This window comes from Carassius carassius, chromosome 10, assembly GCF_963082965.1.
Source record: "Carassius carassius chromosome 10, fCarCar2.1, whole genome shotgun sequence".
In the NCBI taxonomy this organism is placed as follows: domain Eukaryota; kingdom Metazoa; phylum Chordata; class Actinopteri; order Cypriniformes; family Cyprinidae; genus Carassius; species Carassius carassius.
In genome coordinates, this window is record NC_081764.1 from 4,758,254 (window position 1) to 4,772,945 (window position 14,692).

Genomic DNA, 14,692 nt, shown 5'->3' on the forward strand with positions numbered 1-14,692 from the left:
TTATTTTCACATAAACCAACACATGCACACACACACACACACACATGCTATGTGTTATGCTAAAATATTTTTTAATTTTGAAAAGAATAATGTAAAAATGAATTGTGTTCTAATTTCCCTATACATTATATTTGTTTGGGTCATACATTGTTTTATGTGCATTTTGTGTTATTTAGTTAAAGTTTATTGTGAGGTCGCAATAATATTTAAGTCTTTGCTATTAGTAAATTACTTATTTGAATGGGTCAAATGGTTTGTATATTACATAATATTCTATAATTTCATGCCAAATACATCATGCAGTCACCCAAAATTGCATCCTTTATGGTCCTTAACCAAAATTTTTTTTTTTTTTTTTTTTTAAGAGAAGATTTAGACTATTTGATCTTAGAATTTTGGTATCTTAACTTGATGTTTGGTGTCCTCTAAAGTCTCTTTTTAGGTTAATGTCTCCGAGTGATGTTTTGGGGAGGATGCGTGGCATGACTGTCAGTTCTTAATGCAGTAGAGGGCAGTGGCTGAGTGGACGTAATATTGTATGACTGGACTGCTCCTCAAATGTCAGTTGCTACTGCCACCCAAACAACTAATCCCCCGATAAAGCCCCTGCCACACATTCAGAATTAAACATGAGAACTGTGCTTAAATTTATCATCCTCCACTCGACTCTACATTTGGCTGGCCTTGATGTGTAACAGGCTTATGTTTGTCAGCATCTTCATGATTGAAATGATGGAATATCTCAAGTTACAAGTTATGCTGTCAGTGGAAGTTTCCATTAGGCGTGACTGAGAAAGAGGAGGCTTATAATGAGGGTCAAGAGAGAGATATTGAAGTGAAAATATCACTTTTTTCAAATTGAGCTTCCACTGGAAAATTAAATTATGGTAAATGTGGCTGTACACTATTGGAGAATAAATTTCATCTTGCATTATTATTTTTACTCATACTGTACACCCTAAAAAAGCTTTTTTCTCAGTGGTGCCATAGAAGAACCATTTTCATTTCAGTGAATAATTCTTAAAAGATAAAAAAAAATTATTGGTTTGAAGAACACTCATAAAAAAATCTAAAGAACTTTTTCTCCACTATTACTAATGTTGGAATGGAAAATAGCATTGGAATGGAAAGCTTCTATGAATGTTAAAGGTTCTTCGTGGACCATACAGTGGCATGTGAAAGTGGTATGTAAAATAATTCTTTATTCAGTCATTTAACAGCAAACAATCTTGCAATATGGGGAATATGATTGGCAAATTTGTTTTGAATGTGGGTGGGCTGAATATTTTTAGACGAACTGAGCTAAATGTGTTTGGCATGAAAGTCTTGAATGAAAAACATTATAATACCATTCATATTTTAACTTTTTTATAATTTAAAGAAGAAACCAATCCTATGTATAGTTGACATTTGAGGCTTAATACTAGAGAAAAGCACTAAAAGTTTTTCGGTAAGAGTGTTTTCAGCTTGTTTATTTTTATATAAAAATGTGGCATGCAGTTGCATCAAACAATGGTATAAACATCATTCAATGTAAATTGTGATAATCATAATTAACAATCACAATTACAATATCAAGGGAATTATCAACAGTTATGATTTAATTAATCGTGCAGCCCTATTTACAATGAAACACAAGCACATTGTGACCGATTCCCTGACATTGTGACCCATTTTATATATGCAGCATTTTATGTTAGAACAATTTAAACCGCAACAAACAATAACAATGCAGCAAAATAATTAACTAACTACGATCATCTAGCCCTCTATTAAACATTTAAAAATTATTTCATCATTCTTGCACTGCTTGCACGGGAATTTGTGTCAGATTGAAGATGTAACAATTAAAATGCGACTTTGTGAAATGGACTTTCCTAAATTGTTGCTATAGTAGCATCATATTAATGCTAGAAAGCCTATGCATTTGGCAACTATATTTTTTAAATCATTATATTTAATAATTAAAATCTATTTTCACACTCATCATTGGACATCCCTTCATGTCCCCCAACAAGCCGGTGGGGTGAAAACTTTTGAACAGGATGTCTAAATTTTTCTTATTTTGTTGAAATATATATATATATATATATATATAGAGAGAGAGAGAGAGAGAGAGAGAGAGAGAGAGAGAGAGATTTTTCCATCCATTTAGTACTGCTCTTTGGAAGCAACAGAAGATACTTGCATGTTTCCTGGAAGACATGCATTTTGTATAATCTCTCTTATTTTGTTAAAATTATTCACATTTTCACAGATTCTGCAAGAGGTTCTCAAACTTTCACATGCCACTGTAGATGCCAAAGTACCTTTATTTTTAAGAGTCTGCAGATACTGAAATGTAATTATTCAAATTCCCATCCTGCAGTGTTTGTGTTACAGACATGAAGGATACATCAAACTTTGCAGATTGTCGATGGAAAGTGTACATTCATTTTTCTAAGCAATAAAGTTTGCGATTTTTCACTTGGGTTTTGAGCCATATCTACAGACTGTAATATCACCAAGACTTAAATAAATAATTAAATGTATGCATTTAGCAGATGCTTTTATCCAAAGGGACTTACAGTATAGTGCATTCAAGGCTAACATTGTTTACCTAACATGTGTTCCCTGTGAATTAAACACACAACCTTGCGCTGCTGACACAATGCTCTACCACTTGAGCCACAGGAACTACTACTACTTACTCTTTTCAGTTAGACCAGTAAGAAACCACTCAAAAAAAAAAAAAAAAAAAAAAAAACTAAAAATTAGAAACTGCATAGCAATGTAAAACACAACACAACATTAAGTGAATGAGGCTTGCACAGTGAGGCACCACTAATTTTTCTCAAAATGTAAAAATGTCTTATTATAAGAATGCACTCATGTTCAGCTGCTAAAATCCTGCTACTATAGGTATTTGCTTTGTTTTGAACCACAGGATCCTTCACGCACTCCAGGTCATAAGCGCTGGGACCAAGCAGCATATCCGCATCTGTCTCCTGGTCACAAAAGAGATCTGAGAGGTATGTGCAAGTCTCTACAAACATAGATTTAGCAATGTTTGATCTGAGCGGAGGTGTTAAAATTCAGAGTTTATACTGACAAATGCAAGAAGTTTTTTTTATTTGCAGACCTCTCATTGGTTTCAAAGCAGCACGCATGTTCTCTGCTAATACTGGCAGGGGATTTTAAAGCCACTGAAGATTTTTACATACACATAAGGGCTGGTTCACACAGAAAATGTTTTTGCATTCCTCTATGTGGCCTTTTAATTATTTCTGATTACTGTGCTTTTTCTCACTACTTTCTCATGCATGAGCATCACGTTTTTAAAGGGTACATAACATACACAGTTTCACCTAATCTCATGTTAATCTTGAGTACCTATAGAGTACTACTGCATCCTTCATATATCCAAAAAGTATTTAGTTTTATCATATTTATAAAAGAAGAATACAGCTTTCCGATTCTTTCCGGGAAAAAGTCAAGCCCCTGGAGGCGTTCCGTCAGCGGAGCTAAAATACTGATGTTTTGTGTGGTTTCCATTAACATATATTCACTTATGTGCTGATTTCCAACAAAATACAGAAATCTGATACAATTGTACTTACATGAATGGGGTCTTTTATCACTGGGACCGCTCCATGTTTTAATAGCAAACGATGTGCAAATCCAGCGTCGACCTGGGCCTTGTTTAATAAACATTCGTCACTCAAATGACCAGAACACACAAACACTCTTGATACACTCCGTTGCTGCCCAGGAAAAACAAACTGCATCCACAGTTCATGTAAAGCTGGGTTCTTGGGGAAGCTGAACATGGTAAACTTTCACTCACATCCAAAAACGCACTTATTTGGAGGCATTCTCGAACAAATCCTATGCAGCGCTGCTGACTATTTTGAAGCGCGTTAATGTGCGCGGTCTCGCTCTCCTCTGGTCAACGTGTGCGCGGGCGCACTTTTCCGGGAGAAATGCTTATATAAGGACTTCCATTCTCGTCTGCGTCATTAGATCCTTGATCAATAAAAAAACAGCCGAAACTTGTACCAACCCGGAAGTAAGATTTTCGGCACAGAAATTCTCAATCATTGTTCTAAATTATTTTTTTAAACTTTAGCCATGTTTAGCATGAGAATCCATCTCTTTAACACTGTGAACAACTCTGAATACACGAAACACCATTGTACCCCCCCCTTTAAGATATAGAAAAGTGCAAATGTTTTAAATGCGTCTCAAGACCCTACCTTCTTGTGCAAGTTCTTTGCATTTTTAAAGCAAAAACATATCCTGTCTGAATGTCCTCTAATACTGCTAAAAACTGATTTGACTGAGCTTTTAGTGGTTAGATGATTTTGTTAAGTCAGTTTATGCTGTTTTCAGCAGGTCTTCCATCATTGGTTTTTCACTGTTGTGCTCTGTGGTGTTTTTTTTAAAGCATTAAAGGGGTCATATGAAGCTATTTCAAGTTTTCCTTTCTCTTTTGAGTGTTAAAAGCTGTTTGTGAATAGATAAGATCCCTAAAGTTGCAAAGACTAAAGTCTCAAACCCAAAGAGATATTCTTTATAAAAGTTAAGACTCGTCCTTGCCCTCCTAAAACACCTCATTTAAACACGCCCCCATGTCTACGTCACGATGTGTTGGAAGATTTGAATAACGCTTCCCAAATGTTTACGCAAAGAAAGAAGACGTAACTTTTATTCTCGCTGTAGTATAGTTGCCGCCACAGCCATGTCGTGGGGACGCTGTGTTTTGATGTGAAAGCGAAAATACTTTATTTGGCCTTTCAAAAGAGGACACAACTAGAAATCAGTGGTTAAGTTTTATTTACAACACTGTTCCGGAACAGTTCAACCCAAATATTCACAATGTGCAGCCCATTTTACCGAGGACTGTATCCTGAAACTGGGAGAGTAGCCTACAATGCCGGCTGTTCTGACTCACAGCCTGTAAGTAAGTTTTCATATTTAAAAAATTTGCCACTGACTATTCAAATGCGAATTTTGAACAGTGTAGTAGAGTAGCGCTTGTTGTTTGCCATTTCTTCGATCACAAATGCAGACATGGTTTTATGTTTACGTGGCGCGATGCAACAAAACGCGTTAAAAGACAGTATAAGTCATTATAATCAGTAATTATGTCCCCACTTTATGCAACAAATGCCTCGTTTGTAATGGGTTTTATTGTTTTTGTCTCATCCCACAGGGACACAGCATCACAATATGATAAGTAGCGTAACATTTCCGTGACACGCTTGAGGTACTCAGCCAATCACAACGCACTAGATAACTGGCCAATCAGAGAACACCTCGCTTTTCAGAATGATGAGCATTGTAAAAATCGATGCATTTCATTTTAATGTAAACACAGTCCAGCCATTCTGTCTGCATTAACGCAAAACACCCTAATGCCCAGTGTAAACGCAGCCTTTGTTTCATCAAAACAGATTCTGAGAAATGTAGCATTGCATCACTTGCTCACCAATATATGCTCTGCAGTGAATGGATGCCATCAGAATGACAGTCCAAACAGCTGATTAGAACATCACAATAATCCTGTAATTAAAACTGTTTAAAGTTATTAACTGTGGATTTGTTTATTACAACTTTCCGCTTTTTCTCTTCAGAAGATGGTAATTGATGGACTGGAGTCATTTGGTTTACTTGTGGATTATTTTGAAGTTTTTATCAGTTGTTTGGATTCTCATTCTGACGGCACCCATTCACTGCAGAGGATTTATTGGTGAGCAAGTGATGCAATGCTAAATTTCTCATCTACATCTTGTATTGTCTGCCGAATACATTTTCAGAAATTTTTAATTTGGGGGTGAACTGCTCCTTAAAAATGTTCAAGTAGTTAAATATCAGAAAACCAGACTGTTCAAATCATTCACAGACAGAAGTCGTTTCTCTGTGGCTAAAAAAGTGCTCTTTGCAAAGCCTAGGGCTTTCACAGAGACAGGTGTTATATCTCAGGACACCTATTTCCGCGATATCTGTCAGATACAGTAATAAGTACATTTTATAGGTGTTATTAAAAACATTACTTACAGCACCTTTAAAATTTAATAACCAAGGCACAAGGAGAAGAAATATCACAAATGAGATCTTTAATATCTCAGTTGTTTCACCTATACAGAGATTAAAAGAAGTGCATACCGAGATTGTTGCTAAAGTTTCCTCCATTGAGACATTTCCAATCTAAAGTCTCGTTTCGAAAGAGATAATTATAAGTGCTCAGATTACCAAAGTCTGTGAGATTTAAAGCCCAAACTGTATAAGCTATGCTAGGTATTTATTATTACATGTACAGTTTTCTCATTTGTCTACTAAGAAATTTTAAGAGAGACACCTGAGACAAATTTGATACTGAAATTATATATAAAAGAATTCCTAATTGTCTGTTCTGAGCAACCTCTAAACAATAAAGTTGTCCTTTTGGAGAGTTTCATTTTAATAATATAGCATGCATACTGTATATAGACTGTGTACAGAGTTGGACTGAAGTGGTATTTTGTCCATGAGATTTTGTGTTTATAATGTCTGTGTGATATCTGTAAATTTGAAGCAAATTAAATTTTGATATTTTCAATGCATGTATGTAAAATAATTCTTCATTCAGTCACTTAACAGCAAACAATCTGGGGAATATGATTTGCAAATTTGTTTTGAATGTGGGTGGGCTGAATATTTTTAGACGAACTGAGCTAAATGTGTTTGGCATGAAAGTCTTGAATGAGCATTAATTAGAGGAAACACTGCAACAAGGTCGGCCTCGGTTTGGCATTTTAGACAAGAATGACTGGAACGAGGATTTTGATGAAAATGTTTTGAATAGTCAATGTGCATCAGAGATGTGGCGAGCAGATCCAGGCAGTGATTCGAGCATCTCTTTCTAATCAGCACTAGCTTAGAAAGGGCATGTGAATTACAGATGCAAAATTTCATGAAAATGTAATTCATGCGCTCAGATATGTAAAATACCGACCGCGATATTGGCCAGGGAGCATGGCGAATCATGCTTACTGAGAAAGAGAGAGGAGGTTAAAGGAAACCATGCACTGCTTCACTTTAAGTTAAATTAGCAGTCTGAATTCAGTCATATCTACAGAAGAAAAGACAACAAGTTCTTTTGAAGTCAATTTCATGAGCTATTTCCATCACCTGCCTCACCAGGACTGCAATTAGGCTCATGCTTTGCAAATCAGACCCAATTATGTGCGTTCAGTAAAAGCACTTTTTTTAGAGTAAGAACAAAATGAGCTTGCAGTGAATATATCTGATGTGTTTCATGGAAATGAGTAAGTCTTTCCTTGGAACACTACCCACATGGGGAGCCATGTCTAGAAGTTAAATTGGGATTTTGGGGGTGGGCAAAAGCATTATTATGAACGCTACTGTTCACAAGTATGCAGTTAATGGGATGTTTAAGAAATGTTCTTTTTTTTTCAGCAAGAATACATTAAATTGATCAAAATTGACAAAAAAATCTATTTATATTTAAAACTTGTGCCACTTTTGTTCCCTATAAATATTTCATAGAAAATGAACAGCCCTCCTTTAAAAAGCTAACTTTCATACGTACACGTACATATGTAATATGCAAATATTATCAAAGTCTATATGGCACAGTATGTGTCGGCATGACTCAGTTTAACCCTGGCCTGCAGCTTGTTTACAGATGTGGTTTTGTTCATTGTACAAAGCTCATGATAGTGGTCAATATTGCTAGATGAAGAGAACATTCATGTGATGAATGAAATTCCAGTGAGCTTTAAGCCATGTCATCTGTTTTTTATATATTGCTGTGTGTTTTTCTATCAATAATAAATGTTATTTTCCTGCAGTATTTGCTGAAAGGAATATTTTCTATATAAGAAGGCCTGACCTCTGACATGAGTTATGGGTTAATTTAGGCGTTCTCTGTGTGTGTGTGTGTGTGTGTGTGTGTGTGTGTGTGTGTGTGTGTGTGTGTGTGTGTGTGTGTGTGTGTGTTTGGTGATGTATTACACAGACACCGCACAGCCGCTATCTCTCACTCTTTGCACCAGCTTGTCAAAAAAAAAAACACTCACAGAAAACAGAAAATAATTTTAATGAAATATTAAACATTCTGGCACCTAAGGGGAAATGCTCCAAGTGTTGAACTCTATAATAAGGACATAATTTTCACAAATATTTGCTGTATGGCCCCTTTTCTCAAGACTGTGGTGACGCATTTCAACGGCCATCAGCTTTTTAAATTTGTTTAAAGTTGTTGATATTTTCTTTAAAAAAAAAATGTATGTATATTTATATTACTATGCATTGTATTATATTATCTTTGCATCAAAAAAAATACTAATGAGAGGCTGTTTCTTATACAGCGTTCATTGGAGTGATAGTAAATTTAACATCGTTCTCTCTTCTATTTTTTAAAATATATTTGCTTTTATATCCTATTTACTACTATAAAAGTTTACCCAACTACAATGACTTCCGCTGCTAAGGAAACCCGGAAAAAAATTCTGCTCATTTCAATCCCAAAGCAACAATTTTGTTTTACAAATCTAAGTTGTCAAAGACATGAGAAGTATCTTATATTCAGCTGAATAGTACAAGATATGTGTGAAAATGTCACAGCTTTTTCTGATTAAATTTACCTAAACTAAACCTCATTATCAGCCAGCAGCCATTATACAAATCGACAACGTGACATGCAAATCAAGTGTTTCATCTTTGTGACAGTAGAAATATGGATTTTTCATCAAATTATCTAAACCATGTAGTTTTATAAAGTTTTAACGGTATGCTTTAATCTATATTAATCTATATTACGTGTATTTTGACTAGGGAGATATTTATCATGACTATACGGCAAAATTAAATAAATATTTTTAATAATATTTCTAAGTATACAAACAAATGGTTGAAATTTATTTATTATTATTTATTATTACTTGTATCATACGTTTTAACATAAAAAAATATAGGCAATTTGTTAAGTAAGTTTTGAGTATACATTTATTTAAATTGTCCAAAATATTTCTATTAAATATTTTCTAAGTGTATTTTAAGGTTGGCTTCTTTTTTCCTTTTTTATTTATTTATTTATTTATTTATTTATTTATTTATTGCCCTGTGAAGTACATTTTGTATGTTTTATTTATTTATTATGAAGCCTTAACGAAAAGATATTTTCATTTTGAAAATATATAATTCCTTAAGCTGCACAGTTTATATACTTATATATATTTGTGTGTGTGTGTGTGTGTGTGTGTGTGTATATATATATATATATATATATATATATATATATATATATATATATATATATTTAAAATAGATTTTAGCCAAATTTAAAGGGAAGTGAAATTTTAATTTTAGTAACAATCTTCAATCGTATGCTAGTTTGTGTATAATGTTCTAAATAGGTTGGAAGGGCTGATGATGTACAGTATAGAGATTAAAACACAATGCTTCAATACTGAGTCTTAGTTTCTCTGTTTTTGACAGATTTTGTGCTGGAACAGCCCGTCATATTCCATCATGCCTTTCTTCTTGTCATTGTGTCATCTTGTCTGAACCAATTTGGCAAAGAATGAAGCATTACAAGCTTATATTGTGCATGAAATAAAAGCTTGCTTTGCCATCTACATTATGGAACATGTTGGAAGCCCACTGTTGTCAGTCAGCTTCAGCAGGGCTCACAAGTACACAATCCCTCAATTTTCTCCAATATCTCTGGCTCAGGCCTAATCAGGCATGACTGATCCTTGAATCATTTAGAAGAGGAACCATTCTATAGCGGAGAATTGTTTTTTCGCCTGCTTGATTCTGCCATCAAACAACACGCTCAGATGAAGACAGACCCCTGAAAGTTTAACATCCAGAAGAGCTGTTTATGTGGTCTTAGGTAAAAAATGATGAACCAGTGTTCATTTCTCATCTTTGGCACACAGATTCATTTCAGGCTATTCACCAAATGAGACGCATATTGAGCTTTAAAATCTCTTCTCTTTAGGAACATGAACCCCGCGACTTCCCATCTTCGCTGTGTTCTGTCTGGTTGTTAACCAGAAGACTTACAGGGTCATTCCTCTTCTGCAGTTCATTTTGAAGTCTGCAACTCATAAATATTTAATATGATTTTGTTGAAATGTAAGGAAGGAAGGTATATCAGACTTTCAGTTATATGATCTGGTCATGCTCAGACACCTAAAAGTTATAATGAATAATAAAGTATAATTGACTGAACATGACTGAGCATATTTTGATATTTTTTATATTAATGTGTTATATGAATATTAGATATATTATCCATTAAGTAATAAAAAATGCTCTAGTCAATCTCAGTCAGTTAAACTTTTTAATTATGTCTTGATTATTTACACAATATAGCAAAAACAAAGGTCACGAAGGAATTTTTTTTTTAAGAATGTATTTAAAAAGTGACTTTATATGATTTCCATCTAAAAATAAAAGTGAATTTATTTTTGTATCCATTATGTTTAGACATAAATGATGAGGACATAAATGAACAGCATAATAGGAACAACCCATCTGTGGTTTGACTGACTGGGGTAGTTTACATTGGTTTCTGTAAGTAAAATGTGTGCAATTATGAACAGATAGTATAAAATGTGTAATTTTGAGTAAATTGGCCATCTGCAGTTCAATCGTAAATTGATTTAGGAATAGAACATTACATCAGTGCAGAAAAAAAAAATTCCCTCTGTCCTCAGGTGTGTAAGCGTGTAATCCTGGAGGAGAATGAGTGTGTCTTACTGTCCTGTTATCACTAGTGGCTGTATCTGATAGGAAAATCACCATTTAATAGGAAGATAATGTGTCAATTAATTCTCCCTTAATGGCAGTGGGGGGAAAACGTGAAAAGAAATGAAGATAATTGTGTTACTTTGGGCTCAGCTCTGTGTCAAAGTCATCCAAGTCATGTGTTTCTGCTGCTGTCTTGAGTGCTGTTAATCAGATAGAGATGTTGATTTATTTCCTTCTTTATGCATTGCTAAAAAAAAGCTTCAGTTAATACCAGAGGCACGTCTAGCTGCTGCTCAATCAGTAAAAAAGCATCCTTGTTTTATATGTCCCCAAATAGAAGCATACATAAAACAATTGTTAATTTCGTTAACAAAAACTATGACAAAATATATTTGTTCAGGACCATTTTCACGACTAAGATGAGACGACACAGACATCAAACACTAACTGTAACAATGTCAACATGAAACGTCATTGATGAAAAATAGGAGATTAAAATGTATTAAAAAAAACTCTCTTTATCCAAATTTATATTTTCTTTAAAGAAAAAAGAGAGGAGAAAATATATATACTAAATGAGTTTTAAGACCTTGTGCCGCAACGGCAGTGTGTCTGACTCCAGATCAGAAGGTTGCATGTTCAAGTCACGTCGGGGCCTAGTGGTTAGAGAGTATGACTCCTAACCCTAGGGTTGTGGGTTCGAATCTCAGGCCAGCAATACCATGACTTAGGTGCCCTTGAGCAAGGCATCGAACCCCCGACTGCTACCCGGGCGCCGCAGCATAAATGGCTGCCCACTGCTCCGGGTGTGTGTTCATGGTGTGTGTGTGTGTTCACTGCTCTGTGTGTGTGGATGGGTTAAATGCAGAGCATGAATTCTGAGTATGGGTCACCATACTTGGCTGAATGTCAAGTCACACTTTCACTTTTTTTTATGTTTGGGTTGCCAGACGTCAAGAGCTTAAATCCCCCTTTTTTAACTATTTAAAAAAAATCCTCCCATGGTTTCTAAATATTCACAACCTGGCAACCTAAAGCTTAAGCAATGCATGAAGAAGAAAATAGCGCTGATGAGCTGAAGACATCAACAAACACGTAAATCGGAGTTTAGCTATCTCCATTGAGATTTTCTGCTCAAATGAACATGTAATACAGACAATCTGTGGTTTTTACATGGTTGTTTGCGCTGTGTGAATCTGCCAGCAAAGCCTTATAATAAATCCAATTTAAACTGTAATAAATCCAAACATGGGTCTTGACTATTTTGTTTGTGATTGTGGTTGCTGTCTTTTTCGTTGCTGTTTTATGAAATGCTGTTTGAATTATTGGAATTAAAATTAGGAATTTCATTGTAGCTTTTGAGTTTTACCAATTTTCATGATGTTAATTTATGTGATAATTTAATAAACTAGATGAGGTAAGTAATCAATATGTATGAGCTGACATTTTTATTTGTGCTTATAGGGGAAAGTGCAATGACATTTCTCAAATAATAACAATCATGGTCAATAATCACCAGTGTATTTTGAGAAAAAATAATTGTGATGATCAGTTTAACCATTATGACTTAAGTTTTCATTGAATAAAACTGAAATTCCCAGTAAAGGTTAGAAGTGTCTAGCAATCACACTTAAAAACAGATGTAAGTATTGATTGTTCCTTGCTACATAATAGTTCTCCTTTTAAATTCCACATAAGGTGGACCACGGTCTAAAGGTCTTGAGCTTTTTGGACATTGAAATGGTCTCTTGGTGTAATTATTCTTTTCTTTTCCTCTTGAATAGATGATTGGTTACTTGACCCTTGGAGGTCTCCGTTCTGAGTTGTTCCTTGAAAAGTATTCTTGCAGATGAGGCTCACGATTAGTACAGCAGCCTTAGATTACATTAAAATACACAGTGAACAAGAGAGCTGAAATTGAATTTAATTCAATTCTCATATAAAAAAAAATCTAATGGTTTCAAAATCTCAATATCTGCTTCCATAAAATGGCTGAAGGTGAAGCTTCAGAACTAGTCAAAGGGAATTTCTTGCTAGATGTTAATATGATTATCGAAGCTTAAGCCTTTTGAATTTGTACAGGCTTAGAGATGTACAGATGGGATATAAATGAAATTTTTCCACATTCCTTGCTTGAGTTAATTACAAATAGTGATCCTTCACCTTATGAAATCATTCGGCATCTTTGAAAGCTTGCTATAGTCTTTTGATTTCCAGCGCTGTTAGTTGAATGTGTTTTTGAGTGAGACTTGCGAGACAGAAGTTTCTGCATAAAATCGTAACATCTCAGTGGAGAATATTTTCATTCTGACTCTTAACATGATAAATCTGAGCGTAATCCAGCTAGCACATCTTGTACCCTACAGCATTTACACTTAGCCTCTTTTAATGAGTGTCTCTAAGGGTTTCCACTAATCCTGGTTAATCTCCTTTAATGGTGTGATGTATCCAATAACCAGTTAAGCCTGCAGGACCTGATAGCCAGAGGGTCTGAATACTGGACCACAAACATGAGGAACTTTGGAGAGATCTGGGGCATGAACATTACATTCACAGCTGTCATCTGGGGAAATCATTCATGTTCACTTTTCACTCTGCCTCGTTCGACTGTCTCTGATGATATGTCATTGCTCATTTCTCCTGCCGAGCCTTCTGTTGCTCAATTAGGGCTTTACGTCAGGATGTCAGGCATGCCTCTTCTGAACCTTAAGCACTGAATGACACTTGGAGACGACTTGGCACATATTATTAATACCATAATTGATAGGCACTCCCTGTATGAAGACACCTTTGAAAAATAATGAGCAAAATTGTTCATGTCAGACGCTTTATTTAGTGGTTCTTCACACCCTTTTCAGTGGCTCCAATTGAGCTGTCACTGCTGTCTTTCATACTGTCCTGTGACGTGGACTGAAGTCTAAAATGCAATCTTAACCCATTTATAAGCTCTTGTCAACTGAAAACCCACAGTTGGCTTCGCTTCTAGGCTATTTTGGCTTTGCTAATGAAGCAAAAGGCCCTGGAGGTGCTGTATTATCATGCGTGTTCTACGCGTTGAGCGTGAATTTGATAACTGAGTCATACATTTAAATTAGACTTTATGGAAATCAACATCTAAGTGACGGATTCAGAACAGTGCCTCATTAACTTTTCTCTTTAGATCTCAGTCCCACACTTAAAAATAAAGGTTTTAGTAGTTAACAGAGTTAACACAGTCTGATGCCAGGAGAATGTTTTTATTTTTATATGATACGATGCCAATACAGAATGTTTTTAAGCTCTATGGTACTTTAAAAAAAAGAAATCAAGTGGGCCTTTGCTGAAGAAGTGAACTGATCTTTGAAGGAGAGGGTTTTTAAATGAGAATATTTTTTTTCCTGTTTTTTTTTTATACAACAAGACATGCAAATTGACATCTGGATATTTTTTTCCAGCAGAGAGTTAGGGTGACCTTGACTCCGACTGTTTGTTAAGATGAACTATTGTGCCAGTGACCTTTCAGCAATTTTCAAGTGTTCAGATCAGCTAGAATATTCAAAAACAGTTAGCATCAGATTAGAGGAACAGAGTGATCCAGACGAGTGCCAGTGGCAAGTTCTGACACTAAAATGTCACAGGCCTAGGGGTACGGAAATGTGGATGGTGATGTATTTTTAGGTTTGCAGTCAGAATTAGCACTTTCCTTCAGCGAGATGTGGAAATACAGGGCCGCTGATAAGAGACTGCACTTGCTGCACTCTATGTGGGCTTTTATGTTTTATTGTCAATTATGTTTGAGGGAAAGGCAGGTATATAGTCACCTCACCATATGGCTGTCGGAAATGGAATTGCTGTGTGGATGTCACATTCACTGCCGTAACTGGATTTGTTCAGCCTAGCAGCTTGCTGAGATGCCCTCCCTTTGGCCTCATACACCTCTTAAAGAGAGTCAGAATCCATGTGAATG

General features: G+C 35.3%; 1 protein-coding gene across 3 annotated transcripts in view; it reads left to right on the top strand.

The window, feature by feature from the left end:
- The window catches only part of raly (RALY heterogeneous nuclear ribonucleoprotein), an 87,508-nt gene that overhangs the window by 5,678 nt on the left and 67,138 nt on the right, over positions 1-14,692 (top strand). For 2 of the 3 annotated variants that reach the window (XM_059559776.1, XM_059559778.1), the window contains exon 2: positions 2,927-3,011. The exons of the other annotated variant lie outside the window; for it this stretch is intronic. The gene's annotated coding sequence lies outside the window, so the exon portion shown is untranslated. The remainder of the gene's footprint in view (positions 1-2,926; positions 3,012-14,692) is intronic. 3 annotated transcript variants of the gene reach the window in all.